This window comes from Protopterus annectens, chromosome 1.part1 (genome assembly GCF_019279795.1).
Source record: "Protopterus annectens isolate FY-2018-M chromosome 1.part1, PAN1.0, whole genome shotgun sequence".
Classification (NCBI taxonomy): Eukaryota; Metazoa; Chordata; order Ceratodontiformes; family Protopteridae; genus Protopterus; species Protopterus annectens.
The window spans coordinates 212,218,615-212,237,163 of record NC_056726.1 but is presented as its reverse complement, the minus strand read 5'-3'; positions in this window follow the sequence as shown (position 1 = coordinate 212,237,163).

Genomic DNA, 18,549 nt, shown 5'->3' with positions numbered 1-18,549 from the left:
ACATGGTGGAACCATAATATCAACAAGCTTTACAAAAAAAAAAAAAAAAAGAGAGAATTTTGACCAAAAGTAAAAAATGTTATTCCCAGAGTGATAGAGACCATGTCACTGAAATAAACAAAGAGTCTGGAGCTTACGAAATCCACTAGGTTGGGAGGGTGGCCATTGGTTAAGGTGTTTGCCTTACAAACACAAGGTGCAGCGTTTGAGTCTCACAAGGGATAATTGGCTAGGCTTAAAATGGCTCACAAGGGCAGTTAGCTTAGTACTAACCTGTGAACTAAAACCAAGTCTGAGGCTAAAATAGCTACCCAAGCCAAATACAATTACAAGGCCTTTTCCAATTATATTTGTAATCTCAAAAGCACAATGCAGCAATGCTCTGGGCTGATTGTGAATGATGTTACCTACACTGAGGCTGAAGATATAGTGAATATACTGGCCAATAAATGTATCTCTAACTTTACCCCTCTGCCCTTCTGTCTGCCCAGCAAGATATACCTAAAACTGGCTCACCTCTCTGTCTATATTTAAAAGCAACTTGAATCTATAGATGGGAAACAGAAGATATACCCCAGGACTGACCCTCTATTACTAATGGACAGAGGAAGCTCCTAAATGCTTTATCCCATGCGTTGGTCCACTTAAATTATCTATTCTATGATCCCATTTATTCCCACTAGAGGTAATATTTAATTATCAAGCATGGAATGAGGAAGACCAATCTAACTTCCAGTGAGATAGGTTAATTCAAGCACCTAAAGGGAAATTAGCTAAGTTTAAAATGGGCTGCAAAGGCAGCTAGCCTAAAGCTTACCTATGAACCTATAAAATTGTATCATTCGGCATTGGGTCAGATCAGTGATGTATTATGATAATGTTACTCAAACAATTTGACATGCTTTGGTGGACTACAGAGTATGCTCTTCTGACATTGGAAGAGACAGGCTGATCAGAGCCTCTAATAGTTGTCTACCATTTTCCCAAGATGTTTAATGACATTGCCATTTTTATTTGACCACTGGCTGTGTAATCAAAATTATGTCCTTTTTGCCAGGTCTGACATTTTGAAGAACTTTAATATTTTTGCATTGAACTAATTATGTACCCCAGTGTGCAATTATCAATGTAGATGGTTAAACAACTCAGTTTCCCAATTTATTACCTGTATATAATACTTTAAAGAGAAGTGTCCCAATTACAGAAATCTGTGAGACACCAGTGGAAATACTCATCAGGATAAGCAGATATCCCATAACTTCGAGAATTTCTGTTGCTTAAATATTTTTTATCCACTAAATTTAGTATGGATTGGCATGCAATGCTTTTAATTTATCTCTTAATGGTGGTTACTTTAAAAAGGTCAGGATAAACAGCACGCAGTACGCAGTGGCAGTCCTTCATGAAGTGCTGCTGTTATTACTTCAGTGAATGCCACAAGAGACAAAAGGTATCCTTCCCAATAGCAAACCACTACTATTCTAACAAACAAGGTCTCTGTATCATTACGGATCAGCTTCCTTCCCATATGATTCGCTCCATGATTTTACACAAAATACTGGTCAGACTGGTTACAGCACAGTAGTCAGAGCAGGAGGATAAACACGAAGACCGGAATAGTGGAGGAAGTGAGAAGGGTGTAGAGGGCTGAGAAGGGCTGATGAATGTTGAAGGACTGCACAGTATGAAGTAAGGCAGTCATGGCTGGTTCAGTATATACACTGGCACAATAAGATAATGCAGAAGTGTGCCATGTTTTGTTTCAAACATTTATCACAATTTATAATGGGTAGGATACGGTGGTGAAAGGTGGAGATTGCTTGTGGCAGAGGATCCAGAGCTGGATAGCTTTCATGGGCTATGGTCATTTCATGGCAGCATATGAGGGCAGTGCTGAGTGAGAGGGATGAAAAGGAGTTAAGGGTTGTTAGATATTTGCAGATAGTATAGCAGGGTAACTGGGAGATTTACCTATATAAGAAATGAAATGAAATAGGCAGACAGGTTACATCAGTTTTTTATCAGGAAAGAGGAACTGTTGGAAATAATGAATGTGGAGGCAATGCCAGCCTTACACACAGGCCAGCTAGGCAACAGCCTAGGTCATTATTCAGCTAGGGGTACTTTTATGAAGTACTTGCTTTTTAAATTTTATTTATTCTTTGGTCAGAAAAAAAATAAATAAATAAATAATATTGAAAAAGCTAAAGCCAACCACCCTTTCTGCTGATCTTCTCCCAGCCGAATATCTGCAAATAGCTGCAGATGTCATAGCCTACCCTATCTCGATCTTAATTAACAGAACCATAACCGAGGCCACAATCCCCTCAATATGGAAAATATCCTACGTTATACCACTCCATAAAGGCGGCACATCCACAGAACTATCAAACTACAGACCAATAGCCATACTATCACCACTTGCCAAAATTATGGAAAAGTGTGTGCACAACCAACTAATGTCCTATCTCACCCAGAACAAACTACTAACAGACTCTCAACATGGATTTAGACCCCATCACAGTATGACCACTGCCCTCCTCTCTTTTACTGAAAAAATAAACCTTAACCGGAATAACAAAAAAATATCCTCTGCTCTCTTCCTGGACCTGTCAAAAGCCTCCGACATGGTAAACCACCAGCTACTTCTCCACACTCTGGAAACCCTGCATCTAGAAAATCCAGCTCTTGACTGGTTTCAAGCCTACCTCACTGGCAGACAACAAGCAGTACTGTGGCAGAACAAGCTCTCTTGCCTGCTACCAAATACCATAGGAGTTCCTCAAGGCTCCATATTAGGACCTCTTCTCTTTTCAGTCTTTATAAATGACCTCCATACAGTTATCACTGAAGCCACCTGTATTCAGTATGCAGATGACTCAACTCTAATATGTTCCAATGCCTCTCTAGAAAACCTACTAACTACAACCCAGCACAGTTTTACAACAGTCAAAAACTGGCTCGCTGACCATCTCCTGATCTTAAGCCCAAACAAAACCAAACTACTTCTCTTCTACCCAACTAATAAATCACCGACCGAACACTTTACTATACAATCCAATAATGGGACCATTATCTCCCCTGACACCTATGCAAAGCTACTAGGAGTAAACATTGACAATAAACTTAGATTTGATATGCATATCAACCAAACCATTAAGTCAGTAAACAAGAAACTTGGGTCCTTATACAGGATAAAAACCTTCCTAACTCCAACTGCCAAAGTAGCCACTGCCCGCTCACACCTTCTCTCTACCCTACTATATGCCTCTCCCGTGCTTACTAACCTTAACAAATTATTGCCAGATTTGTAACTGGCTTGCCCTACAGAACACACCATTGTATTAACCTGAAAAAACTTGGCTGGATAGAACTTCCAAATCTTCTCCAGCTGTACCAACTCATAGAAGCATTTAAAATCCTTAAACAACCTGAGAACACCCCTGCTCTAAAAAATATAATAATTCCTTACACCAATCTAAGTTGCCTTCACTCAGCAAATAGACTCCTTGTCCAAACAATTAAATCTTACAACCTAGGTGGTGATGTCCTGTTTGCCAATACCACTGGAAAAATATGGAACTCCCTCCCCAACAACCTCATGCTTATAACTTCACTAGTTCAATTCAAAAAGAGTCTAAAACTCCATTATAAGTCACATTGGCTTTGTCCTTGCACAAACCCAGACTAGCTCTTTGCAATAAACCAAGCCTATACTAGTTCTTAGTATTATCCAATCCCAAAAAGAACAACCTAGAGAGGGGATATCTAACCTCAAAAGAACAATGTATGTTAGCCAAACTCTAAGCTATAATTTGTCCTAATGACTTTGCTAGCATGTTATTAATGTACAGTATAATGAACTGTAGTATTCTGCATTTGCTAGAGCATGGTAGTTTATGATAGTATGTAAATTGCTTTTTTCTTTTTCATTTTTGTTCATCTTAAACTCTATTTTGTAACGATCTGTCATTGTAACTCTGTTGGAGCTTTTCTCCCCGGGCCTCCGCTGAAAATGGACATGTATCCAGTCGGACTATCCTGGTCAACAAATGTAAAATAAAATAAATAAGTAAATAAAATAATATATATATATATATATATATATATATATATATATATATATATATATATATATATAGTCCATATTGCTGCTATTCCAGTGACTCTGTATAATGTAAGCTCTGTAACATCCATGCTCTTGTCTCGCCCCCACCCATAAGTTTAGTTATTGTTTATTCTTATTTGTATTTGTTTTCTCAGGTACAGAACTGATCTCCAATGGACTTTTTTCAGACTCAGATTCAGTGTTTTGCTTGTCAGCGGGAGTGGTGAAGTTTTGAATTGTGGACTAATAGTAAATGGCGGCAAGAGGAATCGAAATAGTAGTGGGGTCATGTTGGCAACCATGCACTATGTACACTATAGCATACATGGGATCAGGTAGAAGGTAGCAAAACAGTGTAAAAAATACATAAAAATGCAAAATGCTGCATATCACCTTATAATCTCCCTCCCCTTCTCATGTAGGAAAACTGTCTATTGCTAAAAAGCTTCTCAGACGTGAGTTATTAATACATTTTTCTTTATGGCGAAAAGCTGTTTACATCTGTTTCTGCACATCTTCTATTTGCAGTTAATATTTGCTGCTTGGGAGGGTGACTAGGTCAGGATGATCTAATTCTGTTTATGGGGAGGGGGGGTTAGGGTAGCAGGTAGATAAAGCTTACCGATGTCATAGAACTGCCAGGTACCTAGTAGCATTGACTGTACTGGGGAACATGACCAAATGTTTGAAGATCAGTTGTTATTGGCTCCAGGTATATTTGCGGGTTGTTTAATTTGCATAAATACAGATGCAAGCAATACATTTTCCCCATATTTTTGTGGTATGATGGTTTGTGGTGCCATTGCCAAGCTTACCACTGTATCACCAGTCACAAAGGGAATGCAGGTAGTCTTTTTTTTTTCATTTTACTGTTTTAGACATTAGACATTTGCTGGCTCTTTTTGCTAGATCGGGTTAGTATGATATACCTTGTGTTTGTCCCTTGATACAGTGCTGGATGAAATAACTCCTGAGAAATTTTTTTTTGTAAGACAATCAGGGACAATCAGAGATGCAGTTCTGCAAAATAATGATTAATACACTATATGTATCTACCAAAAAAATCAGCTTATAGAATTCACAGCCCAGTAACTTGCTCCCAAGCCCCCCAGAATCCAAGCTGAATTTCATTAGCTTGCCTAATGACCCTGAAGCAGTTACGGCCACTAATCCAGCTTACTGGTTTTGATTAATAACATGTCTTTTAATGCTAACTTTTCTGAGATTCGAGGCAGGACTGGTAAGTAAATTACAATAAGAGTAGTGTGTGTGTGTGTGTGTGTGTGTGTGTGTGTGTGTGTGTGTGTGTGTGTGTCTTGCACTTTGTAGATATTTTTTATGATTGCCATATGGATCTTTAAATTATTTTGATGGAACAACTTTATATATATATATATATATATATATATATATATATATATATATATATATATATATTATTTTTTTTTTTTTTTGGGGGGGGGGGTAACAGGATACCATAAAGTATTGTGTTGCTTTTTTATGCCCATCATGAGGTCAGCTTCCAAAGCAATCACTGGGATTTCAAATGACTGCTTTGGAAAATAAATTCATGACACCGATTTATTTTTAGTGTGCATTTGTGTTTATGATGAGTGCTGCATTATGTGAGGTCTTTATTTATTGCTGTACTAAAGGAATACATTTTTAAAGTTTTGTTTGCACTATGGGTATTTCACTTCTATGGACATTGTTTGACTTTTGCACAAAAGTTGGTTACATCTAATGCCACAATAAGTGTACTAAGTTCTTATTATGGTAAAAGTAAGAAGCTTGTGTAGTTTTTCAGTCCTAACCCAGAGTGGTTTTAATGCTGTCCATTAAAATTGTCTAAAGATATGGAGTCAAATTCAGAAGAATGCTGCAGCGGAAGCTCTGAACTTAGAACTGCAGTCTTATATGTATTTTGTGCCTTCATTGTCTGTTTGTTATATAATTGGCTAAATAGCTGCTGTCATTCCAGGGGGATCCAATATGTGTCAGCATGGAACAAGATGCTCAGTTGTTCAGCTTCCTTCAGTAAGGTTGACCCGTACCTCTTTTTCCACGGCTTCTGCATACTGACTAAAGCCTCTTCTGTCCCCTTAGTGCCATTTTAGGCAGAGTTCAACTGATGGGGCCTTACAACATAACTAACATATCAGTCCTGAAATTGGATTAAGTTAGGGTGGCTCTCCTCAAGGCTAGAAGTCTAAACAATAAATTGCCTGATCTTGAGACATTCTGCATTTAGAAACCATTCATGTCTGTGTAGCTACTGAGACTGTGCTTAAATATATAGACAGTCTCTCTAATCCTTATTTTTGTGGTTTTCAGGTCTTCAGATGCTATGGAAACTATGATGGAATCTCCATATTTGTCAAGGAACATATTACTGCCAGGCAGGTCCCCAGGAACCGATAAACTGAACCCATTGAAATACCTATCAGTATAGAGAGGATTAATTATTAGCTAATAACATGGCACAGAATACCTTCTTCTTCCCCTGATGACCACAAGATTCCTCACTGTTCTAAATTAGTTTTTTGTTAGCAAAACCTCTATTATTTTAGGTGATTTTAACGACCCTTCAATAAACTGGGCATCTCTACATTTTTGGATAATGTTGTATCTGAAATAAAACATCAGTTTCTAGAATGCTACCCACATTTCACTGCATAGTATTTGGTGCCAGACATGCTGTATATCCTAGAGGAAGAAGTGAAAGTGATGGCATTATATAATGTATACAAGACTGACTTTTCAGGTCTGCCAAGCTTCATAAAGGAGTTTTAGCGATGGCTGGACAAATGGAGAATTATAGCATGGAGTAAGGTGCCAACCACCATTCTTTCTACTGTACAATAACTGAACCCAGCATTTTGCCTAGATAGAAATGCTGCTTTAACAATTCTTGCCACCATGCCAGTGAGTGTTGCAATAGTAGAGAGGTCATACAGCACTTTATGATGCAATATGACTTGGCTGTGAAACATAATGTCTGATGATGGTGGTTTGGCCTTGAAGCACATCTATGGTAACACTGATGTTGTGCTGAAAGGCTTTGAACCATGTATTGATCACCACATCAATGTCCCCCATAGGTGATATTAAATGGCATCTCATAGGGATGATAGTTGCTGGTTATGGGCATGATTGTACAATGATTATATGTTGTTTTTTCAAGTTAAAACTGGGAGTGGTCTGCTTACTAAAAATGGTTTAGGTTATACATATTAAATTAAGCAAAAATCAGTAAAAACACTTCACCTCTAAACTTATGCTTGCAATGGGTGACTTGTACAGAATGGATAGATTTGCACATATAAGGGTTTTTGTGGTATGTATGATGTTTAAGGTTTAGAGTGGAAATGTGGCCAAGCTTATTGTGAACAGCTTAAGTGGCATACATTTGAATGCTTCAGTAAGAAGAAGTATCTTGCTGCAGACAGTTTACAATAGCACCAGTAGTACAGGAGAGGCACCTTGTATCATTTGGATAGGTCCTTTGGTAGGAGTGGGTGACTTAGAGAATGGATAACAAATTGTGTGCATGCGATGTTGTGGTAGCAAGACTTGTTTGTGGCCTGGAGTAGAGATGGCTGTTGCTCATTGTCGGTGGTTTAAACTGTGTTTCAGCTTTGGAGAAGAGAGCTTCTTTCTGTGAATGGTTTAAGCTGGCTTCTTTCCAGGCTGAAATGGGCCTACTTGCAGCAAATGGTTTAGTCTTTTTTATCAAGTGAACAAAAACCAAAAGAGTAAACAGCTGAGCCCAGCATTTGAAGATGAAACATCTGCAATTGTTTTGTGCTCAGAAGTGGTTTAAAGCTTGACAAGGACCAAGATGTGGTTATTACACGGATGGCACAGATTATATCCCAGCCTGGTACATGAGCAGCAGCCAGTGTCCCATGAGTGGTTTACTTACAGAGAGTGGATAAGACCTTGTATGCATGTAGTCTTTTGGAACAAGCTGCTAGTGCATGCTGCAAGTGGTTTAGGTTCTGCTTAGCTATGAGCAGAAGGGACTTTCTTACAGCAGGGTGTTTGCTTTGCATGGTTTAGGCTGTTTTATCTATTGAACCAAAACCAGAGATGCGGACAGTTCCACCAGCAGTCAGTCTGCAAGTCATGAGTGGTATGAGACTGGCTACGTTGATGTGGGACAGGCTTATTGTACTATATCCCTGCTACTAAATGCCATTTAAAATTGTGTGGACACGTGAAAGTATGATATTAGTTTAGGGACCGGGGATGGGCAGAATGGATGTTGGGGGGGGGGGGCAGAAGAACTAGATTTTAGAGTATGAACTGAAAAAAACTGCCTATACCCCTGGTGGTGTACATTGTTTGGAACAGGCTACACAATAAGCATGTGCATTTTGTTTTCTTTTTCAAATTAAACTGCCAGGCAACCAGATTAAAACAGGCAGTTGGTAGCATTGTGCTAGATTTGAAAGGAGCCCCTAAAAGGTCTTACCTTTTTTGCCATTTGGAGTTGGATGAAGTAAGGTACATGTGTAGAAGGATTGCAAGGCTGCCAGTTAAAGAATGTCACTAATTTTGCCTCTTATTTTTGCTCTGTCTTGAATCTACATGACATTTCTGTTTTTCTTGTAAGCTAAGGAATGCAGGAATTAAATGAGATATTTTTTGTTTCAGACCTCATATCCTTCACAAACCATACGCTGATGCAAAGCCCGTTGTTCTAGTAATGTCATGAGTATATAAAGATGATATTTTTACACCCTGTTCCTCATTTTGTCTCTCCATTATTTTTGACTTCGTTCCAAATTCCTTCATGAAGAGGTTGAAAATACTGTTGCTGACTACTGTGTGCTTGTACCCATTATTTTTTTCTTTAATTACTTTCACCAGTCATCTGAATAAGAGGAGCAAACTGATCTTAATTTGTTTCATTATTCCATCGGTCAAACTTCTGACATGTACAAAATATGAAAGGGTGTGTCGTACAGGTCTGCAGAAGGATAAAGTTCTAAGCTGTTAATGAGCTGTTGCTTGTGCCCACGGTACAGGGTCTGATTACTTCCACCTTCATTTACCCATTGTGTGACTGATCAAATAACTTAACCAGACGGTCTCTTGGGTCAAGCCTGAAAAGGGACAAATTGTGCAGTGGGCTTATCCAATCAATAAACAGAAAAAAAATGGTTATGGTTGCTGGGAATTGAGGTAGCCTGTAGCGTAATGTGTCTCTTACCCTTCTTTGGCTTGATTGCAGTTAAACAGCCACTGAACTGGCTTGCTGAGATATGTGTAAAATGATTATTGCTGTCAACATGCATGTATCTGTATGTGTGCACATGTGTGTGTTGATGGAGGTATTGCACTATGTCAAAGAAGACGAAGTTGACCTTTACTTTCTTTCATTTTCCATCACAGTCAAATTTCTGACATGTTTACAACAACAAGTTATATTTTGGGGGAAGGTGTTGGAGGGGTTTGGGACAGAATGCTTGTGAAACTAACTGCTAATGGCAAAGATCGCATGGCAAATAGCACAGTGCAGTGATTAGTGTTGGCATATCTCAGTGTTTGGTCCTCTGGTTGACTTCTATGAGGAGTTTGTCCTCCCTGTTTCTGAGTAGGTTTTACCCAGCTACTTTGACTTTCTCTAGCATCCTAAAGACCTGCCATAGGTGAATATGCAATTTGCCTGCAGGTACTTGTGGATAACTGTAGAGTTGCATAATGTCTCTTCACAGCAAGAGGTTCTCTGGTTCATTTCTTGGCTGGGATGCCTTCAGTGCAGAGCCTGCATGCCCTCACTGTGCCTGCATATGTTTTCTTTAGATAGACATGTGCAGTGTATGCGTGTTTATCTACACATGCATCTTGTGACAGACCTGTCTTGTTAGGGACAGTGTGCGAATGTGTATAAAAATTTAGAGTATCTTCAGTTTGTCTGATTGACCTGGCTTGTCAAAGGTTGTGTTGACTTGTGTATCTTAAACATATTAATTTTATCTGTTGACATGAACACACACAATATTCGAAGGCACATGTACTTTCTTGGTAGCAGAAAACAAAAGAAAAAGTCATCAATAATTGCCTTCCAAAATAAGACATAAAATGCATCACAGAACATCTGAAACTTATGAGTTTCTGGAGGGCCTGATGACCCCCACGACCCTGGCTGTATAGGGGGATTTCTACAAAGGATTAGGGGGATTTGTACACAGGCTTAGAAGAGAAACTCTATCCTGAACCTCTGACTAGGGCCCCACCTAATCTAAAGCTAAGTATGTTCATAAATATGCAAGACTGTCTCTATAGCTTCTCCGGGGCAATGAACTGTTTGATCGTTCATTTTGTGATTACATCTGTCTGGCTTTGCAGGACTAGTGTGCATTTGTGAGAAGTATGATGGGCTGCTTAGCTGGATACCTGATATGCACAGACAGAGTTCGTTTCATTTCTGTGCTGTCTGAGGAGAGAAATGCCAAACTGCCTGCTGTTGCTTATTATTCTGGCTTTGCAGGATTAATCTGATTTGTGTGAAACAATGTGCGATATTTTAATGTATGGCAACTGTTTTTGGAACAAATTTAAAATACATTCCACAGTCATCCTCTTTTATCTCAGTTAGACATCGGAATTGTACATAGAAGTAGCTATAACTACTTGGTGGATGTTATCTAGATTAAAGTGACGACTCTGTTGTCACAAGGTCAGTTTTAACAGTCATCTCTCATAAATAAATAAGTAAAAATAAAATAAATAATTAAATAAATCAATATATAAAAATAAAAAATAAAGGATAAAATACATCACAGAATACCCCAGACATTCAGAGCTTCTGGGAATCTGGTGATCCCCACACACTAAGGCTAGGTAGATTTTGATGTAGGCTTAGTAGTGAACTCTGCCCTGAACCCTACCAAGTCCAAAACCAGCCCTGCTCAGAGATGTACACATAAGGTCTTTGTAGCTTCTGTGGGGAGTGTGGGGATGATGTCATTATTTCTTTAACTTTCCTCTCAAACCCCAGAGGTCAATATCTCGCTTTGGACTAGGACAGTGTGGTCATTATTTCTTTAAATTACCTCACAAACTACAGATGGATACAAGTAGGGTCACTAAGCTTATACATCGGCAGTGTACTGTATAAAAACAATAAGCTGGAAATATTATTGTATTTTTTTTTCATTTTTCTCACAATCAATGTTGAATGTATAAAGATGCGATGCAAACAGAATTGTAAATTGCTGTGTTATATAATGATATGCTAGTTTCTATTTAATAACAAAAAGAATAAGAAAAAGAAAAAAGAAAAAGACCAGATTCATCAAATAAGCACCAGTTTATTGATTTCCTTATTTTTTAATTGATCCAAAGATGGGTTACTTTACAAGTAGAACAAAGAGAGTTATCTTATTTTTAGACTGCATCTTGCAATTATACCAGGAATTTTGTCCTAAGTCTTTTCCTATGACACAGCAAAGCTAGACAGTTCTAAATAATACATCACATGAAGCATTGGTCATAACCTCCAAGAAAATAAGACAGATGCATCAGCTGTGAATTACCTGAGGTATCCAGGACATGTGCATAATCCTTTTGACTGGGGAGTGATTAGAGATGTCTGTGCATGAAAACATCATCATCATCATAATCTTCATCAACCCCCTTTTTCCCATTTTCTACAAGGGGTTGGGGTGTTGCGTCAACTGTCACCATCTCTTATTATTCAACAAAAACATCAGTAGTAATGACAGTCCTCAAAATAACATACAGAATCAATTTCAATAAATCAAAATCAAATTTTTTATTTTTAAATAAAAAAAAGAACTGCAGACTAAGGGGGGATCACATCATATGGAAACAAGAATCTACCTTAAAATATCTAGGAATCAATAAAATCATCAATACAATTAATATATTTGTGGAAAAATGGAACAAAATAATATTAACATTTGAAGATAGACTACAGTAAATAAAAATGGTTTTACTGCCCAAGATCCTATATATTGCCTTGGCAATACAACTGTTACCAGAAAGGAATATACTTAAAGAAATAAATTCATGCCTAATACAATGTTTATGGTTTCCCAAAAGAAACAGAATAGCTTTAATATATCATATCAGACCACGGAAACAGGGAGGATTAAACTTTCCTGATATAGAAACATATTTAAAAGCATCAATATCTAAAACAATCTCAGATTGGGTAAGTCCAAATTACTCTGCAAATTGGAAAGAATTACTAACTATAATATCAATTTGATTAACAAAAAAAATTTCAAATAACATATAAAAACAATTTGCCATGGCACATATTATGTATTAGTATGCAATATAACATAACTAAACCCACTAAACTCGTATTATTAATTATTACATTGACTCATTTAGGAAAATTATTAATGCAAATATAGATTTAAAAATCTGGTTTGATCTTTTAACACCATTTATAGTCACAAAGAACTTTCCATATAAAATATAGAGAGAAATTATTAATTCCTGGGAACAGAAAGGATTTGTTTGTTGGCTCCAATGTATCAACAAACTAAAAGTTTTAGATATGCAAGTAATAAAAACAACATAGAAAATTCCACAGCAGGACTGGCTAACTTTACAGAGTATTCTGTCATATTCGCAAGATTTAAGTAGAATAATTTACAATTCTTCATTTAAAGAAATACCAGAATTTACGAAATACATATATGAAATCATATATAATGACTATGACATGGGAAACAGTATTTCAAAATTTTACAAAATATTGATAAACATATTGGAAATACATAACAAAAGGACACGCAATGCAGTTAACTGAAGATATTAAAACAAATATCTTATTATCAATAAAATATACATCCTTTACACAATACTGGAAAGTTTTTAATTGAAAATTGCTTGAGAAGAGCATTCTTAACCCCAGACAGAATCAGCAAAATTAGTTCTTCCATAAAAGGAATATGTTGGAGATGTGAGCAACTACACAATGCAGACTGGAACCACATTTTATTTGATTGTGTTAAAATTAAGCCATTTTGTAATGGTATTACTAACTTTTTACAAGCTTTATTTAATGAATCATTTTATTTAACTAAAGCTCTTGTGTTATTAAATGTGAACAAAGGTCCTCATTTGAATAGGTCAAACATGTATCTAGTATGGACTATACTTGCAATTTCAAGGAAGTGTATAGCAACAAGATGATACAAACACAATACCAACTTTGTAAGACTTCTACAGCCTACTGAAGACCACAGCATTATTGGAAATTAAAATTAAAGAACTAAGAATTTATCCAAAGCCATTTATCAACAACCGTTGGGGAAAAATCTTATCATTGATTGACACTATACAATAATTGATTAGACTCTCTGATAATGGATTGGACATACTTATAAAGTAACTGTATACATTAAGATCTGTTATCGTGTCAGGCTAATATAAATAGTGTACATACTCATTTAAGATGTTATGTATAAATACTATGGAATTCATTCAAATGTATTTGAAAAATAATAAAAAAAAATGTTTGAGAAAATAACATACTGAAGACTTACATTCCCAAAAGGAAAGAATAGTAGCATTACCAAACGTTATGTATAAGTTCTCATCAAAATAATGTTTAACTTCTCATCTCTTGCAACAATGTGTGTATGTCTGTATGAAGAAAGTTAAAAATCTTTCAAAAGGAGAACCTGACTAGTAAATTCAGGGGCAGCATTTTTCTTGACAAGCAGTTCCTTGGAACTTTATCACTTGCTGAATAACCTGCAAAATATATTAGTCTTAATACTGAGATAACGTCTTTTCCCATTTATTCAAATGGTTTCAGAACTCTTGCTTGTGTAGACATCAAAATGCTTGACTGAATAGCAAGATATACACCATCTTTACCTCTGGTATCCCTTCCTGTTTTATATGGATTATATAATAAACATACATGAATATTGTTCTTGCATACAGGTTGTACATATGTCAATATTTACCCAACTTAGTATTAAATATTTCCTACTGTTTTGTTCCTGATGCTCCTAGGAAAATAAATATTTATCTTTTTCTATCTATAGATTTCATTTAATAACTTTCTTGGAGAGATATATAAATATTTTGCATTTATTTTCTTATCCTATCTCAATGCCATGATTGACATTACATGCGCATTCAACATGATGTGAAAATGAGACACGATAAACATACAGTTTGCAGTGTATCACAATGCAAACTCAGACCATATATACTTTAATAGCACTCATGCTGTGGAACAGAAACAAGCTGAACATAGCACAAAAAGAACTGTCAATCAAATGTGGTCACAGACTCTAACAGTGCACATTTTCCAGTAAAACATGCTTCATTGTGTGTATCTTTGGAATGTTGTTTAACATGTAAAACCTGATCTACCAGTGTTGCTGCATAGTTCATTACAATCACATCTCCAAACTGACATTCATTTTACTGGAAATCTGCATATGCTATAGGAGAAGGAAAAGGGGACAATATTCAATATATAACTTTGCAAACATAAATCTTTCCATTGTATGCTGATTAAATACTTTTCTGTAGTGCAGTAAGAGAGTAGACATACCATGCACCTACTAATCTGACAACAACTTCACTTTCAGTAGATAGCATGCAATGTACTGAATGGTCCTGATCTGTGGGATTGTGTGCATGTACGGTATGATGCAATTAGGAAATGCAGTAGGCCAGGTATATTGCTATACATTATGGTATTGTCTTATACTGTATCTGTGATCCATGGACTGCTCACTGCCACACCAGGCTGCACTTATTGCTGTTTACTTAATACTAGAACATTTATTTATTTATTTATTTATTTATTTATTTATTTATTTATTTATTATTTATTTATTTATTTATTTATTTCCGGTTTGATTACCGGGGAAGTCCACTGCGCCCAGAGAGCTCGTTTTCAGTGGAGGCCCGGGGAAAAAAGCTCCATGAAACAGATTACAGTAAAGATAGCAGTCCAATAACAATAAAAGTACAAGTACAGATACATATCAAATAATACAAAGTGTGAGCAATATTGCCCATAGTGGAAAAATATTGTGCAGATACATTTTAAAAAATTCACACAGTTAAAGTCAAAAGATAAAAGCTATTTACAATATTTACAGAACATGGCACTGTGTAGATGTAGCAGAAAGGTACACTGACAGAGTGTCAGAGAGGTGTGTGTTTTGTTCTGTATATGTGCCTGTGATGCTCAATAACTGCACTGCTGTATTCAAAAAGGCAAATGATGTACTTTGAAGCACAATGTGGTGAAAGTGTGGCATGAAATGGAGCCCCATACACTTGGCACAGTTCACACAAAAGTGAGAAGATTAATCCATTTGACCGGATTGCTTGCAAATTCATATTCTGGAGTATCCTTTGGCAGCAAACTGCAAGAGGAAGGGGGCATCACCCACAAATTTAACAAAACCAGTAACTGTTAAGTGGTCTGTGATCCACTAGACATGACAAAATTCGTACATTCTCCTTGACTTCACTACAACAGATAACTCTGACTGACAGAGGAGCTTCACTACATTGTCTCATCTGGATATTATATTACATTCGCTTTATGGCAGAAGGAAACCATAGCCTATCTAGTCTGCCCTTTTAAGTGCTGTAACATTTTACCCCATCCTGGCCTTCTCCTTTACCCTTTTTCTACCTATTCCATTCTTAGTCCATTTCCTACCCCTACCCCTGCCCCTCCAATTTTCCCATCAGCTTCCTGTGTAGAACAGAGTCAGAAAGCTTGTTGAAGTTCAGGTAAACTACATGTATATGTACTGCACTGTCAGGTGTACCTGTAATCCTTATCAACGAGAGCTCAAGCAGGTATAACAGAAAATCTGTCTCCAGACCAAAGCACATCAGCTTTCATCAAGCATTAAAACAATTGTTCAGACAAAACAATTCAGTAAAGCCCCTCCCTACACCACCTTACTAATGCATGCTAACCCTAATCCTGCCCCTAACCCTAACCCTGCACCTTAAATCAGAAAAGACTTTTCAGTAACACTACCGCTATTCAGACAAACTCTGCTTATTTATTTGTTTTTTTTTGCAATATAAACTGTTTGCAAAAGTAAAGTGTTTTGTCTTTTTCATTACGTTAATGGAGGCATTTTGAGGTATTCTGATGTGTCAATATTATGAACTGATGGTATTTAGGTGTTGATAATGTCAGTGTCTAAATTCTGATATGTTGGCATTTTTAAATATACTCATGAGTATATAACTATATATGTGTGTCTGTTCCCTAGTATTGGTTGATTTTAGGTAAAATAAACCTCTCTATTGTTGGCACACTTTGGTTGACAATGCAGATGATCAACAGTTGTGCAAGAATGGCCAATCACCAGGGTTGGAAATATGCTCTTTCCCCAGTGAGTGCGTGATCTCAGACTTAGTATATATGCATATATATATATATATATATATATATATATATATATATATATATATATATATATATAGGGTCTATGTTAAATCAGCGAATGCTTAAAAAAGCGAATGCTGATTTATCAACCCTCTTTAAGCAAAAGCTTAAAATCCCGAACACTCAGAACAGCGATTTTTTTTTTTCCCAGGGAAAAAAATCGGTGTTCCACAAAAAAAAAAAAAAAAAAAAAAAAAACTTCAAAACAGTAAATAAAGTGGGGGGGGGTTGCCCCCCATATCCCCCCTCCTTAAATATACCAACTCCGAGATCGCACCACAGTGGAGGAAATGGCAAAGTCCCGAAAATGACTCAGCAACTTTTTTTTCCCTTGGGAAAAAATCGCTGTGCCGAGTGTTTGGTATTTTCAGCTTTCACTTAAAGAGGGTCGATAAATCAGCGTTTGGAGACTTTATGGGTTTGGAGTTGGCTTAATGGTTAAGGTGTTTACTTCACAGGCACAAGGCAGAGGGTTTGATTCTTATCTTGGAATGAAAATTGGCTAACCTTAAAATGGCCTGCAAGGGTAGGTAGCCTAGTACTCACCTACGAACCTATGCTATATCCCACTCGCCAGGCTGAACAAGGAGAAAATTACAGTCAGCTGCCTGTCAGGTGTCAGGATCCGCCACATATCGCATATACTCAAGTCACTCCACAACAAGTTATATATAAGGATATGACTCTGTCATTGTCCATGTTGGAGTGAATGACTTGAGACGTACCTCCCTGGACTACATGAAAAGAGACACAGAAGAGCTCTCGGATCATGTGGCCCAGGCAGGTATGACCCTAGCCCTGAGTAGCATCCTGCCTTTTCCCAGAATTATACTACAGTATAAGGACAAAATGATTGACTTCAACAATTGGCTAAGCTTCTGGTGTCATTGAAAGGGGATCCAGTATCTGTCTGCCTGGGACAACATGATCAACAGACCACGATGCTTTGCCAGAGATGGTCTACACCTGTCGCCCCTGGGATTCAGGTTACAGGCTAAGGCTCTTGCCACCCCTATAGTGCCTTTTTTAGGCAAAGTTCAAAGGACAAAACCACCACTGTAACAGGTACAAGCATGCAAAATCTGAAGGTAATGGTACTCAATGCTAAAGGTCTAAAACTCAAAATGCACTCTCTTGAGGCACTCCTAAAAATGGAGAACATCGATATCTGTGCAGTAACTGAGACCTGGTTCAAGGCTCCAGAGAGCATCCCTGCAATACCAGGCTACAACTCTTACCACACCTTTCGGCAACCAAACCAGGACCGAAACTCTAAAGGTGGAGGAGTGTCCATATTCACCAAGGATATTCACATCACCAGGCAAGTTACCCAACTCAATGCATCTGAAATTCTCCAGGTGCAACTAACACCAGGTGAGACTGCAATCCAAATTGTAGCTTGCTACAGATCCCCCGCCATTCCCCAAGATTCTCAGTACACCTCTCTAAACATACTGGAAAATATTAAGATTCAACCAAACACCCTAATACTGGGTGATTTCAACTACCCTGCCATTAATTAGGAAAACTACTTATGTACCAACACCTTTGCCCAACTGTTCTTGGAAGTCATAAATTCCAATGCCCTGGATCAACTAATCCATAGTCCCACTAGGGGCTCCAATATCCTAGACCTGGTCATTACCAACATGGGAAAATGATGCTCACACCTATGGTCATTCCCTCGTTGGTCAGGTCTGACCATAAGCTAATCACCCTTGACATCCACACCCCCACATAAGGAAACCTCTGTAAAAAAACTTCTCCAAAGCCAACTTCATGCTACTTAAGTCAGAAGTGACAAACTTCATGACACCCATGCAGACGGGAACTGAAAGTTCGACTGCTGAATCCTACACTAAGGCACTATATGATCACATCCACTTGTGCATGAATCGTGACATCTCAAATAGAACCAAGATGCTCTCCTCCAAAAAAAGGAAGCCAATCTGGGGGTCCCCTGCCATAAACAAACTTTACAACAAAAGAAAGAAACTGTTGC